At 41.2% G+C, this 16,507-nt stretch overlaps 1 protein-coding gene across 2 annotated transcripts in view; it reads left to right on the top strand.

Annotated features, from left to right (window-relative positions):
- Positions 1-872: 872 nt before the first annotated feature.
- Positions 873-16,507, top strand: part of LOC136884053 (uncharacterized) — a 50,946-nt gene continuing 35,311 nt past the window's right edge. Inside the window, exon 1 of one of the 2 annotated variants that reach the window (XM_068229782.1) lies at positions 873-945. The gene's annotated coding sequence lies outside the window, so the exon portion shown is untranslated. Of the gene's footprint in view, positions 946-4,084; positions 4,178-16,507 lie in introns of those variants that run through there. The other variant, XM_068229783.1, reaches the window with a different exon arrangement.

Here is a 16,507-nt window from a genome sequence, read left to right as displayed (position 1 = left end):
GCGGTGAATCAGTAACTTCCCTCCCAACCACCAGAGCACAGCGCGACGATACCTGAATCCAATTAGTACTTAGTGAGGAGGCTGCGGACAGTACGGTCGTGACTTCCACGTTCCTTCGAATAATTCCTTTGCTCAGTGTCGAAGGCAGACCATCACATGCCCTGATGAAGGCTAATGTAAATTGGCGGAAAGCTCAGCTTTGTAAAATGTATATAAGTGGCTTTAATCCAGTTCGCATATTTATTTCCTTATTTTAATACAATGAGCCACGTGAAACCTACGTTCATTAATGATAAAAATTTATTACCTAAGTCATAATGCAACAAAAATACCCCCCGTGGATGGGGGCGGTAGAATAACACCCATGGTATCCCCTGCCTGTCGTAAGATGCGACTAAAAGGGACCACAAGGGCTCTTAACTTGGGATCGTGGGTTGGCGACCGGGGCTCTCTGCTGAGTCGTGGCATTGCTTCAATTTACTTGTGCCAGGCTCCTCACTTTCATCTATCCTATCCGACCTCCCTTGATAACTCTTGTTCTTTTCCGACCCCTGCGGTATTAGAGCACTCGAGGCCTCGTGGCCCTTGTCTTCCTTTGGCCCATACCTTCATTTTTCGGAGTGTCGGTTCCCTTCCATTTTTTCCCTCTGATTAGTGTTAACAGAGGATGGTTGCCCAGTTGTACTTCCTCTTAAAACAATAATCACTGCCACTGCAACGAAAGTGCTCTTCAACAGGCATTTTTCGTCTCTTCTGTAAAATGACTAAGATACGACCTACGCTGGTTCCCCTCTCAGTCGCAGCTGCGCTGAGTAAAGCATGGTCATCTGCGTCATGCGGGTTTGTGAGGAAGGAAGTTCAGAAAAGATGACATTCAGGATGAGACCATTTCCTCATCATAACTGATACAGTGGCAACTTTGTGCAGTAGGACGACTTGGATACTGTAAGTAGTGAAAAATGTACCGTCATATTGTCTTAGTTTGTAACGAAAATATGTTTCTGTTCAAAGCAATACATGAGAGGTTCCAGTTCAGAGCTCGCTACTCAAAAATTCCAGGAGAAACGAGTATAGTACATATATCAAACTATGTGCGATTTAGAGCATTTTCTGTATGTCTCCAGTATGTACGTTTCTCTTGCTTACAAGAGATTTATTCAATTTACTGGTATTATGTTGTAGGCAACAACTGTTGATCCGTGCATTTGCCTTTGTGTATTCAATTACCCAATAAACCTTTAAAAAATCGTAAAAGTAATAGTATATTACAGTATTTCTCTACTAATAATATACAGTCACTCAAAATATCACAGCATGATTTTGATCGCTTCTCACTTTTAATATTTTAGTATAGATAACTATTTATAATCAAAATCCCATTTATAATCCGCGAAATTTTATTAACGCTTCGTTTCACGGGGTTGAGAGTCTAGGAGGCAGCTCAAATGTTCCAAGAAAACTGCCAACTGAATGAAGCTGGTATATGAATTTTATCGATAGTATAATCGATATGGATTTTCCAAACCTTTAAATAGTGTGATGACTTGTACTGGTTGATATGTTCCTTCATTACGCGGCGGTGGTGTAGATAGATAGGGATCAGCTGTCTCTGAGCTTGTGTTTCTAAATGGGAACTGATGAGTCTTAATTCGGAATTTATAGTTTAAATAAATGATTTTAAACCGTGTATTCATTATTGTGGTGCTTCAGGACTTTGCATTGTGTTACTGACTGATGACTATATGTGTTTGATCCAAATTCGTATATAGTGTTTCATGTTTAGAAAGTGATCTGCGAAAAATACGTATGAAGTGTTGTACAGTTAAAATGACATAATGACATTACTTCAGAAATTGGTTCGTCAGTAACGTAATCAATATCTCAAAAGTTTGTGCTTAGATGCGCTAGGTGCTTTTTCAACAACTCGCCACGAAAATGACTGCATCAAACTATGTAGCAATTATCAGTCGTAACATTTTAAAAATGATGTCAACTGTTTAGTGTACTGTATATGCTGGGAAATATACCGCAGTAAAATTATGAAACCTTTGCAGGCTTGCCAAGTTATTGTTAAACATACGTTTGTCATACACATGCAATTCTTACATAACTACTTAATATATATTGAACCCTTGGGCCACTACGAAAGATACCAACCTTCCTTACCTATCAGCAATTTTCATGAGATCTGTCTCTTGGGTCGTTTCGGGTTCTTCGTCACTTGCTGAGATAAAAGGTAGGATTCAGTAATCCTAATCTATCTATTTAAATTAGAGGTCTATTCACAAAATATTTGTATTTTATTTTGGAAATTACGGAAGAAAATATTAATTTAAAATCAATATATTTTGGATTCAATCTTTTCCACTTAACACCACAATAATTTAACACAGAGGAGCAGAATACTGGTTCGAGGCTTTGATTTAACTGCCTGATGGGCATCCTTACTAGAAAACATTGTCTCGATTATTAAATAACGAAAAGAAAGTCTGGAGATCCTTAAATTTGGCTTCCATGTGAGACTGCATGTGCCATCATAAGAATTCTTGATGTCCAGCCCTCGCAATACGAACTCTGGACTCTGGGTATAATTAAGGCAGTCCAATCGGTGTGTGCCACACAGTGGTTATACGGCATGGACCCTTAACTGAATCGATGTGACCTGCGACTATGTCATGGGCCGACATTTAAACTTCTAAGTTATTTTAGAGTCACTGTGGATGATGACCGCAAGGATAATGATGCTACAGTGGCATATGGCCCTAATCTAAGTCACTGAGGTTGATGACCCCATGACCATCCAAGTTTCTAAGCTGAAGGCTAAACACAATTAAGTTACATCGGTTGATGACCAAAGTTTCCACTTTACTAATCACAGCACATTTAATTCTCAATCAATCAAAGTCAAATAATACAACAACAACGCTCACAATACTTTGTGGCAGTAAAATCCATTACCTTCGGATATGTCCCCTTAATCGTTACGTTAACATTTGAATATCCCAGAAATATAAACTAAGATTTCCAGAATGCATCTTCAAGTTATTCACTTGGTTTAAAGTTATTTCACAGATACGGTTTCCACTGAATTTAATAATTAAATGATTTAATGAATCTTAACAAACGACAAATTTTATCTCCGCGGACAAATGGTTTCTTTCACAAGTCCCTACTCAAATTCTGACGTAATTAATATTAATTCGTTTGATGTTTATCATCTGTTGTTATCGTGCAGCTGGAAAAAATTTACATCATTTATTTCCTGTATTATATCTTGTTTCATGACATCACACTTTAAATCTAATCTAATACTAGCCATTATTAGGTAATATCTGGATAACCCTAATAATTAAGTAAAAAAAATCTGCATAAGTAACTCGCCGCAAAATGTACGCCAATTACGATGTCATATCTCATCCTAACTTTTCCATAAAGCGTTGTGCATCCCCTTAAAACAGTCATCACTACCATCACTCTATATTTTGGACAACCCTGAAATTGGCTAACCTCGCTCATTATACTCTAACTTTCTGGTTACAAATATACATTACGATCTCAATTAAACAAATTCACAGTATCTAATAACCTACACGTTACTCCCGGATGAAAATTTCAACCAGTTCACGCAATTAATGATCCCCGTTGCCAAGAAATGCAATCTCATTTTGTTGGGCCATATTTCGGACAATCCAGAAAAGAAGAATGTTTCCCCACCTTCCGAGCCCTGTAATAACAGCGTTTCTGTATGTAATGTAGATGCTATTTTGAATTTTGTAGGTCATATTTTATATTTTTAGGTCATTCACACATTTTTAGGTCATAGAAATCCGCCCCCTAGTAATAATGTTATTGATTTTACGTCCAGTGCAAGCGTTTCGTGATTCTTACAGGTAAATAAACACATTGAGATCACATGATCTGAAGGTCATTCCTACCTGTCATGAAGTGTGGTAGATTTAGAGTTTCAGACATTAAGACACATTAGACGACTTGTGACAGTCTTATGTCCTCGTGTGCTGTGCTTACTCTCTCAGCCGCGGTGGCCCTGAGTGAAGCATGGTCACTGAGTCATGTGAGGAAGGAAGTTCAAACAAGATTACATTCAGGATGAGGCACTTTCTTCATCGCAGTAGATATCATGTGATATATTTTCGTGCAGTACGAGGACTTTGATTCTGTAAGTAGTGAAAATTTACTTTCACACTACCTTAGTTTGTAACGAAAATAAGTTATGTTGAAACATAATATATGAGGGTTTCCTGCTACTCATGGTTGTGAGAGAGACGAATATACTACACATCTCGAACTATGGGCGATTGATAACATTTCCTATATACCGTATGTTTCCAAAATCTACGCTTATCCCTGTTAGAAGCCTAGCTTTCCAGAAATGTGTGCAATTTACAGGTATTATGTCGTATGCAAAATAATTGTTGATTGGTGCATTAGACGGACCTCACATCTGTCTTTCTGCAATCCAGTCTTAAAACCATGTGTTCAATTACGCACTGAATTTTAAACCTGTTTTATAAAATGACAGTGTAATATACACATAATCTGGTAGTAATATGTCATCACTCAAGAAAAGAATGAGAACATGGATATGTACGCAGCTCATCCTTTAGTATTTTATCAGACTTAGTTGTATTTATTATCAAAATATAGTTCCCTTGATATTTAGATACAAACCCCGCGCATAAAAAGGGCACTAGGAAAGTTTTGCAATACGCAAAAACGGTTGGCTGGACACCCCTGTTATGGTCAGGGATGAAAAGTGGGTTGAAAACCGGTCTAGAAGATAGCAAGGCGCGACCTTCACACCAGTTGTTACCAAGCAGTGGGACTGAAAGCAAGTTAAGATGTCAGTGTGGTCTAAAGGTGAATATCGCGCAATTTCCGCTACAATTTTGCTCGTGTATTAACTGTTGACTAGTGCCTGGAGGAAATGACTCCTGTGCTGGGGAAAGACTGTCCACATCGGACAACAATTTTCCGCTGGTACAAAGAGTTCCAGAGGGAAAAATTTGGGGTTTAAGACGATCCTCGTTCTGGGCGACCGTCTGAATCAGTGACGGAGGAAAACATTGAAGCTGTGAGGAAAACATTGCAGCAAGAGAGGCGGATGGCATATCGGCAGGTAGAAGAGACCCTCCACATCCATGCACCAGCTATTCATTCAATTCTACACGACCATCTCCATGTTAGAAAGGTTTGTTCCTTTTGGGTGCCCAATTCACTTTCAGAGGAACAAAGGGCACATCGAGTGAAATGGTGCCAAAAATGCTAAAAGAGCTTGAAAATGGGACTTCACGTAACGTCAATAGCATCGTGACAGGTGACGAAAGTTGGCTTCATTATTACGATGTCCCAACAAAATCCCAGAACAAGGCTGTTTGAAGATGAGGGTATTCCTGTGACTGCGAAAGTCAAGGTCAGTGAATAAAAGGATGATTGCAGGATTCTTCACTAAACGGGGCATCCTGACTCGGGTTGTGCTAGAAACACCAAGGACATTTACTACGAAGTGGTACAGCGAGACTTGTCTGCCTCAGGTCATCCAGGCTCTCAAGCAGCTCCGTCCAAGGTCACGGCTCAACACTTGGCTCTTGCATCACGACAATGCTCCAGCACATCGTGCTAATGTAACAATGGATTTTCTTGCCAGATCAGGGTTGACTGTGCTTGATCACCCTCCATGCAGTCCTGATCTTGCCCCATGTGACTTCGCACTCTTCCCAGAAGTGAAGATGAAGCTGAAAGGGCGGCGTTTTGCATCCGACGAGGAGCTTCTGGCAGCATGGGATCAAGAGTGTGAAAATGTAACCGAAAAAAAAGTGGCAGAGTTGGTTCAGTGACTGGTTTCGACGTATGGAGAAGTGTACTGAGTGTGGTGGAAATTATTTTGAAAAAGTCTAAAGCCTTCACTTACATTGCAAAACTTTCCTAGTGCCCTTTGTACATACACACGACGTGCATCGTACCATTGTTACCAACGCTAACAGCAAAATGTAAGAAAAATAGCAGATTATGATGAATAATTAATTTCAATACTCATTTAGTAGTGTTTAGGTTCGAACCCAACTGTCGACAAACCTGAAATGAGTTTTCCGTAGTTTTCCCTTTTTCATACTAGGCAAAAACTGGGTGATGTACCTTCATTAAGACCACGATCACATCCTTCCCTCTCCTAGGCCTTTCCTATTCCATCGTCGCTATAAGACCTATCTGTGTCGGTGCGACGTAAGGCAAAATTGTACAAAAAAACATAGTATTTTTTAATCGAAAACTCTATCGAGAATTACTACGTACCGTATTCTTAACACGGAAGACCAGCAAGCAGGCAGGCGAGTTTGGGTTGTGTTGTGGCGTTCACGGGTCGCCGACGAAGCCCCTTACTGACCGACGTTAAAAATAATGCGTGTCGTATTCACACAGCATAGAATTACAACATTGTAAAGAAAGAGATTGCTGTTGAATACATTTTAATAGACTGTTTGATTTAGGCTAGTTCACTTCAGTAGATATGTACATGTTAAAAATAAATAATTAATTAAGTTTCACCCCGAATGGGCAAGTAGAGTATCTGTTTCGGTCTTTTGATCATTGCTATATTCGGAGAGGTATTTCACTCGTTTTGAATAGGTCGTTATATGGTATTTTTCACACTTTTGTCCCACAGAAACCAAGCGCACATAGTTATCACTGACGTGATGGTACGTCATGATTTTATATATTTGATGATGGAAACCGTTTATAGCATACCTCATCATGAAATGTCTTTGTGCATCATGTTCTTCAGTCCATTTCCTTTCTCATCACACTTAAATCATTGAAATCTAGTTCTATTTCTCTTTCTTCGAGATTCAACTCTTTAGAAGTTCAGCGGATGGTCCGGTGGATGGCAATAGCATTTTGGAACGGAGATCTTCGATGCAGAATGTAACCATTCTTGAAGGCGCTGTATTCACGATTCTTAGTACATGTTTTAGGTAGCGTGGTTTTACATTATAAATGGCTAAGCGTCACAATTACTCGATTATGCTGAGCCCGCATGTTGCGATTGGTGATAATCATTTTTCTAATAACAGCATTCCTCTCTTGATATATAGCATATTACAACTTCAAATACATTCCTCTAGTTTAAATTTATATGTACATATATATTTTAAGTCAATAAGAGTATAATAACATATAAATACCTAGTATTACAGAAGGTTTCTTTTAACACACTCCAGGTCACCAGCACTGTAAGATATTAACATTCATAATTAGAAATACCAAATTCAACCTGAAATTAACAAAACATCGCACGCTCTAAGATTCTTAAATCGAGCAAGAATGTAAGACTGAATCGGTCAGCAATTCCAGAAATTTTATACGCTGCCACTTTTCACGTGACAGCAGTTGTAAAAATGAGGTTTAGTTTCCCGACCAGCCAAATGTCTAGCGGCGATTATTCTCCAGACACGATCATTTACTGCCCTGCTGCCCTGCGGTGGATAAATACATATCGGTGAAACACTCAGGGACAGATTCTTCTTCTTTTCCTACTGCTTTTTCCCCACACCAGTGGGGTCGCGGGGGCGAACTGCGTCGCACATGTGGATATGGCACTGTTTTACGGCCGGATGCCCTTCCTGACGCCAACCCTATATGGAGGGATGTAATCACTATTGCGTGTTTCTCTAATGGTTGGTAGTGTGGTATGTTGTCTGAATATGATGAGGAGAGTGTTGGGAGGGATACATACACCCAGTCCCCGAGTCAGAAGAATTCATCAGAAGCGATTAAAATCCTCGACCCATCCGAGAATCGAACCCGGGACGCTCTGAACCGAAGGCCAGTACACTGACCATTCAGCCAACGAGTCGGACACTCAGTGACAGAGTAAAATGTCTAATTTGTTCTTGATGGCAACAGAGCAAAAATCTGCTTCAAAATGTGAAGAAAAGGCCAAAATTCTGCGATTCCACTATGGATGTGTTTACAGAGAAACGTTGCCGAATTGATCTGATGTACAAGTTAACAAAAATACATATAATTTTTTAATGGCTTGACCAGTAACAGCCCTCAAACACTCACACCACATCACTACCCACAACAAACATTATATATGTAGGTCCAATTTTTTATAATAAAAAGAATATCTGCGAGAAATTTGTTCAGTACCATGAGCTCAGTATTAATATTATTATTATTAATTTTTTTTTGCTAGTTGCTTTACGTCGCACCGACACAGATAGGTCTTATGGCGACGATGGGACAGGAAAGGGCTAGGAGTGGGAAAGAAGCGGCCGTGGCCTTAATTAAGGTACAGCTCCAGCATTTGCCTGGTGTGAAAATGGGAAACCACGGAAAACCATCTTCAGGGCTGCCGATAGTGATTATTATTATTATTATTATTATTATTATTATTAATTCAAATTGCACCCGGCTACCAAATGACACACAACTGTGAGTAGAAAGTGGATATACAAATGCACAAATCTGGGTGCGATGGCAGTGAATATTTCATCAGCTATTTACGAAAAATACGTACAACATGCACAGAATAACAGTGATGAAAATGCGGTGTTCGTCTTCAATAATGTTTTCCTTTTCTTTAAAATTTGCTATAGGTTGCTCCGACACACATAGGTCTAATGGGGACAATTGGGATAGGAAAGGTCTAGGAGTGGGAAGGAAACGGACATGGCTTTAATTAAAGTACAGCCACAGAATTTTCCTGGTGTGAAAAGGGAAAACCACGGATGACCATCTTCGAACCCACTTCCTCCCGAATGCAACCCGTGTGGCCACTTGCTCAGTGATTATTTTTCTAAAAGCACTGCAAGAATTCGGTGTTCAATAATTCATACTTCTGCTTTACTTTATTATTTCTTTTACAAATTATTTTACGTCGCACCGACACAAATAGGTCTAATGGGGACCGTGTGATAGGAAAGGGGTAGGAGTGAGGGGGGAAGCGGACGTGGCCTTAATTAAAGTACAGCCCCAGCATTCGCCTGACGTGGAAATGGGAAACCACGGAAAATCGACAGTGAGACTCGAACCCTCTGTCTCCCTGAAGCAAGCTCACAGCTGCGCGCCTCTAACCGCGCAGCCAACTCGCTCGGCTCGTACTTCTGCTGAGGTTATGTTTGATGGCAGCATGTTTCCACATATGCCACAAGAATACTTTTGTGAGAAATGTAAAAGCACGCATCGCTCTATATTTCTAGGCTGAGAAATGCGTATGAACGAGCACACATGACAACAAGGGAGGGTACAAAAGATGCAGATGTGGCAACAGTCTACACAGCAATGTATTTTCCTTCTGAATAAGATGGTATCATCACAATTAGTGTAGAAGTTGACCTTCCAGTTCTTCAGGCTGCTATAGCTCCATACAACTTCTCTTTCCCAAAAACGGAGAGATAAATAGCTCAGTACATTGTATTCAGCAACTGTTTTAACCGCAAGGCAGTATTGTTCAGAACATCCTCTTCCTTCGTGCTGTAAGTGGCCGTGACACAACTTCCGCTATTCTCAGTCAGAGAAGTAGGAAGATTTGTAACACACTACAGAACACTCATTCCAAATGAACTTGTTCATGTCCTCCGAAATCTAATAACCGATAGACAGAAAATTCATTGAGCTACTGAAATATCATAGTTTATCGTAACCTAGTACGGAGGAGACTGAAACACTAATTGTAACGAATTGTGGTTCATTCGTTTTTAAAAATATATGAGAAAAAAATACTGCATTTTAATTTAACTGGAGTGCCGCCCGGTGGAAATTTTCTTAATGCCATGCATTGAATCAGTACCACGGATTTCATTTATTATTATTATTATTGCCTTTATTCTTATTGGCGAAGTTAGAACTCACGGTCCTGTCTTACACTTAACCAAATTCTTTAACAGCATACATCTAGAAAAATATTCATAATCTTATCCTACAAGCTAGAAGTAACATCACACGATGTGGCATAATATAAGCACAATAAATATTCCTAATCGAATATTAAAACTATTGTTACGAACTGAAACTAATATGACACAAAAACGATTTTTTCAAGAATTTATTTTACGTCACACCGACACAGAGAGGTATCATGGCGACGATGGGATAGGAAAGGGCTATGAGTGGGAAGGAAGCGGCCATGGCCTTAATTAAGGTTCAGCCCCAGCATTTTCCTGGTGTCAAAATAGGAAACCACGGAAAACCATATTCAGGGCTGCCGACAGTGGGGTTCCAACCCACTATCTCCCGGATACAAGCTCACAGCTGCGCGCTCCTAACCGCACGGCCAACTCGCGTGGTGACACAAAATAACAGAAGCACAGATGACGTACTTTCACACATACATTCACTCCGCAAAATTCATTCCACCTGGCGACGCGCGTCGAGGAGATGCTCACGGAAAGACGACTTACAGGAATTTAAGCTATGTACGGCTCTAATGTTATGGGGGAGAGAGTTCCGTATTCTAGCTAGATTCGTAACAAAGGAACGGCTATATATGCTGCTGACCTGCTGAGAGGGATAACAAGGGTGCTGCCGGAGTTGTGTTATGCCGGTGGAAAGAGGATAGGAAATGCAGTTGTGAAGACAAGTAGTATGAGATATTCTCCTTTGATACTCGAAACATTAATACTGCCACGTGGAGGTTTCTATATTATTCAAATTTTACGTGTAGAAGGGAAAGTCGACGATAATTAGGGGTAACATGAACATCATAGCGTAATGAGAAGATACATCTAATACAAGAATTCATGTCCGCCTCTGTGGTGTAGTGGTTAGCGTGATTAGCTGCCATCTCCTGAGTCCCGGGTTCGATTCCTGCCGCTGCCACGAAATTTGAAAAGTGGTACGATGGCTGGAACGAGGTCCACGAAGCCTCGGGAAGTCAACTGAGTAGAGGTGGGTTCAATTCCCACCTCAGCCAACCTCGAAGTTGTTTTCCGTGGTTTTCCACTTCTCTTTCAGGCAAATACCGGGATGGCATCTAACTTAAGGCCAGGGCCGCTTCCTTCCCTCTTCCTTGTCTATCCCTTCCAGTCTTCCCATCCCCTCGCAAGGTCCCTGTTCAGCATAGCAGGCGAGGCCACCTGGGCGAGGTACTGGTTATCCTCCCCAGTTTCATCCCTGACCCAAAGTCTCACGCTCAAGGACACTGCCCTTGAGGTGGTAGAGGTGGGATCCCTCGCTGAGTCCGAGGGAAAAACCAACCTTGGAGGGTGTAACGTGTTCAAATCGCTTACCTAATTTTTTCTTCTACGCTCAAACCCAACGCACCGTCTCGCTACACGAACTGACTGCCTTCACGCCTGCCGCTTGACTGCTTGGACTGTTCCATCGCTCCACGCGAGGCCCTGTGACGTCATCGCTTCTAGCTTGTTCCACGGCGACCTCGGTTCCGTATATATACGGGCTCCGTGTGCTTGTTCGATGTTCAGGTGTGGATCAAATGTTGTAATAGGCAGTGGAAGCTCTGGAAGTGTGCACGGCTGGCCCGTGTACATACTGGTTTTAAATTTCTCCGTTCTACGTACTTGGTGAGCAGACTTTATATTTCTCCTCATATTAACATTCATTCTATATTGCCCTTTTTCTTCGGCTTGTTAATTGGAATCCGAACTTTAGTCCTTTTTTTAAAGGATATTACGAAATTGACACTCTGGTAAAATTCAAACTCCGAACTCGAGATAGAAAGGTGAATCGAGAATGTGGACTGGACTCGCGATGTGTGGTGTGTGAACTTTGCCTTCCATTCATGTGATGTGGGAGCTTCGCGGCCTGATCAGCACTTTGTCTCCTTATCCCTCCTGATTTTTTCTTCTCTCTTCGCCTCATTGCCCTCCTTTGCCTTTCCCTTCCTTTATTAATTTTATCCTTTTGTTTACCTTTGTTATTTATGATGGTGTATCGCGGTCTGCTAACCCTTATATGATGTATCTACACTAGGTATATTCGATGTTCATATGTTTCCCTATATTGTCTAAGCTGAACCACGAATCTGGGGGATTGTGGTAGTATCTTGCGAAGTACTCCTTTTTTCGTATTGTAAACCTCTTTTCAATTAATATTACTGTCAATTGGTTTTTTTGAACTATCTTATTCCGGTTCGTCAAATGGGCCTCTTATGGGAGCTTGTATGTAAACAAGAACATTGATTTACTCAGGTTTAACCTTTTCACTCGAATTTGTACGAGTCAAGATATTTGTAATTCACGGGGCATTTACCCCTTTGGTTGTACCTCAAAGACAGTTGTAATTCTCGGGGCTTTTATCCCTTATTGTAACCAAAGATGTTGATTTTTACGGGTCATTTTTACCCTTTGTCGTAACTGTGTGTCCCTATCTAAACTAGATTATTGACCATTGAAATAGTCCCCTGTGATTTGTTTATCTCTCTTTTGTGGATCTATATCTTGTTGTTTTGAAAACTTTATTCAATATATATGTTATCTAAAAAAAAGGAATTCTGTGTTTTGGAAGTTCTCTTTTCTGGTATTCCTTTCCTACGATTAAACATGCACTTACCACGATAACTCCTCTTGGGTATGGCCCACCATTAATGTTTTTTTTTTAATGTTCCGAATTACGGCTTTGTGTATATTACCTTCCTCTGCGCTCCGCTCTGCTGAGTTTATTCCCTTGTGAGTCAGAACTGGTCTACTGGAGCATTCTGCCTCTTACGCATTGATATTGAGTTGATACTCGCGAAAGCCGTTTCTATTAATGCTCGACGATATAGTGGAATCGACCTTTCATTTTTGATCTCTTCTAAAAGGGGATTGGTAAGCTTAGGCCACTAGTGTGTAACTTCATGACATTTTCCAAAATTGTACTTAACAAGGGTAAACAGATTAAGAAAGAAAGAAAGAAAGACGAGAATTCATAGCACGTTGTAATCGGTTTAGTTGTTCTCTCGTGGCATCAGTTAGTACTACGTCACAGTAGGAATATATAGCGACGATAAGAGTGTTTAGAAGCTTACTTCTCATGTTTAGTGGCAGCATACTTTTATGATAATTTAGTGGGCGAAGGGAGGCGTTTATTTCCACAGGCATTGGCAATGCGCTAAGTGTTAATGACAGCGGGGATCCTGTAGCTATTAGTCAGTCGACTGATGAGATCCAGAAAAGTGATGGTACTTATTTCGATGCTGGACTGATTAGATGACAGAAACTACAAGTTGTGGACTGAACTTCAAAACTTATACAAATATTGCCTTTATCTACAGTTCTTCATTTAGTTATTAATGAATCTGATTCGTAGGAGTGAAGAATTGTAATGTTTCCACTTGTTATCACAAAAATTATTAATAAATGCAATTACTTCGAGGCTGCTTGTGAGATGTGTCCTTTTTCATTTCCACCCGAACGTAATTGCTCCGTTCCTCAGTGCCTGGTTGACATAAACTTGGATAAAAGTTTTGTAACATTTTATCTTGTACAAATCTGTTATTGGTAATACACACTTAGTGGCCAAAAATCATGGAAAGACACCGAATGTGATGTTAATAACGAATTGCTCCTCAGCAAGCCCTCAAAACCGCAGTAATACGGCGAGGCATCGAATCTAAAAGATGTTGGAATCGTTATGGAGGGATCTGGACCCACGCATCTTGTACTGCTACCAACAATTTGTCTTGTGTAGTAGGTGCGGGGTTCATGGAGCGTACACCAGCATTGACAGCATCCCATTAATGCTCGATCGGGTTAAGGTCCGGGGATCTGGAGGGCCAATCTATGGTCGTAACTTTACTTGGGTGCTCCTCCAACCACTTGCTACCACCACAGAGCGGTGACATGGCGCATTGTCCTGTTGAAATATGACATCTCCATCGGGGCACTCTAGGGCCAGAGAGGGACGCACATGGTCTGAAAGAATGTTCACATAAGTGCACCTGTCAGCGCTCTCTGCAGCCAGACAATGGGGCCTAGAGCAGAACTGAGCCCCTCTCGCCTGGGCGCATCCTTGCTGACACGCAGGATCCATAGCTTCGTGGGGCATACGCTACACTCTCACGCGCCCATCAGCTCGATACAACTGGAACTGGGATTCATCGAACCATACCACACACTTCGCCACTGTTCGATGATCCATTGCCGACGTTTGCGGGCCCATGCACGTCGTTGAGCTCTGCGTTGAGGTGTCAGCAAAGGGACACGAGTTGGTCGTCGGCTGTGAAGACTGTGCGGTGCAGTTGTCTCCTTACAGTCCTGGTAGAAATGGGTTCCTGACTCTCAGCATTCACCTGCGCGGTACTCTGAGTCACAGTAGTCTGTCAAGCGCCCAACATGGTTCTGCAGAGACGATGTGATGTCAGTTCGTTAAACATTTGTGGTCTTACAGTACGTGCAGCGGTTTACGCAGGTGGTATCATTCTCTCCGCGATACTGAATATCCACTCTCGACACTTGACCTCGGAAACCCGAATGCGAGTGTAATCTCCGCAATGCTATGACCCATGCGCCGATGACCATCCCACGTTCAAAGTCGGGTAACTCACGACACTGGTGTCTGTGACAAACTGCTAGCCGCAACGCTCAGGGGTCATACATGGCATATTTTCTAATGAGACACCCATTACCATGACGTTTGGCCACTCAGTGTATATTTTCCCCCAAAACGCACTGAAATGAAATATCAGGGGGGAAAAAACAAATTTATGTACTTTTTTGCAAATTTTCATATTTCGCCCCATTATGGTGGCTCCATCGTTATTTTTTTTTGACATATGGAAAAATGAAGTTCATTAAACTTGTAGAACATTGTATACTATGAAAAGTGGTAAAATAATTGTTTATTTAAATAGTAAGCCTATTCGAAATGAGATACATGTCTGTCTGTTAGGTCGTCAGCCCAGAGGCTGGTTGGATCCTCAAATAGCACCACCGAAGGTTATGCGGTTATAAGGAAACCCCAAAAACCAATGGCAGCACCAAAATGAGGCGTACTAGGCAAGATGAGGAGTGAGGTAGTTTGCCATTGCTTTCCTCACGGGGTCAGAAAGACTACTGCAGCACGACTGACCCTATGAGCAGCACCTTTCATAACACTCAGATGCACTAGCCGTGCTCCGAATGTCATTACTCAGCACCACCCATACCCCAACAGCTTCCATATTGTCACAGCCATGGATGTTGACTGGGACTTCGGTGGAAGCTACACTTTACTCTGGCCTGTGCCAAGAGATGGATGCAAAAGTACTGCATCCATCAAGAAATGACAGAAGGCTGATGAGTTACATAAGAGGAACAAAATGTATACGTTCTTTTTTCCAGTTTTCAAAACTTCCACTTCTTCTTGATGTCTTCAACGTTACTTGGTTGGTGGACAGCATTGGTGACTTACGAATCTAACTCTTCTACTCGCTAATGTTTTTAAATTCTGCTGGTTGTTTTCCGGACTGGATGTAATTTTAACATATGATACACAAAACCTACTCGTATTTTAAACCATTTACTATATTTTAATGTGTATATTGATAATTATTGTTAACTCGTTACTAAAACATCTACATTTTTACTGGTGGAAAGTTATGAAAAGTACAAAAAAATGAAAACTACCCGACATTGTTCATGTTATAAATTCCTACCTTTCTGGGATTACATCAGCAGAAGGATTCCCCACAGAATCAAGTGGTCTGAAAGCAATGTTATAAACTAGATTTATGGGTTTCAAAATTCGATCTGAACTTCTACGGCCAATTGTCTGTCTATCGGTCTGTTAGGTCATCAGCCCAGAGGCTGGTTGGATCCTCAAATAGCACCACCAAAGGTTATGCGGTTATAAGGAAACCGCAAAAACCAATAGCAGCACCAAAATGAGGCGTACTAGGCAAGACGAGGAGTGAGGTAGTTTACCATTGCTTTCCTCACTGGGTCTGAAAGTACTATTGCAGCACGACTGCCCCTATGAGCAACACCTTTCATAACACTCAGACACTAGTTGTGGGCCAAATGTCATTACTCAGCACCACCCATACTCCAGCAGCTTCCATATTGTCACAGCCATGGATGAGACTGGGACTTCGGTGGAAGCTACACTTTACTCTTTACACTTTACTCTGGCCTGTACCAAGAGATGGATACAAAAGTACTGCATCCATCAAGAAAAGGCAGCAGGAAAAACGGCCAATTATTAAGAGATAATTGCACTTCATAACAAATGATTGAGCATTTTGGATTTCTCTCTCACATTCCAAGATAGGTTCCGTTCGATTTTTGTCTATCCTTTTTGTTAAGCTATTCGAATAAATTTCATTCCACTTGTGACATCAAACACGGTCTTGTTGGGTCCCTTGTTCAAATATTTGCAAACATACTTGATCGACTTACCTGAACTGCAGTATTCTACGTTGACAGGGGCAATACGGAACGATCCACAACCCTTCCGCCGCTTGAACATTGATGTTTGTGGTCAATCCTCCGTCTTGTGGGCTTCTATGGAGATACAATGGATATCCGTACTGCCCGTCTAAGTCTAATTTAAAAAACGCCGAAGGTAT

Source organism: Anabrus simplex, chromosome 12 (assembly GCF_040414725.1).
Source record: "Anabrus simplex isolate iqAnaSimp1 chromosome 12, ASM4041472v1, whole genome shotgun sequence".
Lineage (NCBI taxonomy): Eukaryota > Metazoa > Arthropoda > Insecta > Orthoptera > Tettigoniidae > Anabrus > Anabrus simplex.
The sequence above is the reverse complement of the archived record's forward strand: the minus strand, read 5'-3'. Positions and strand labels throughout refer to the sequence as shown.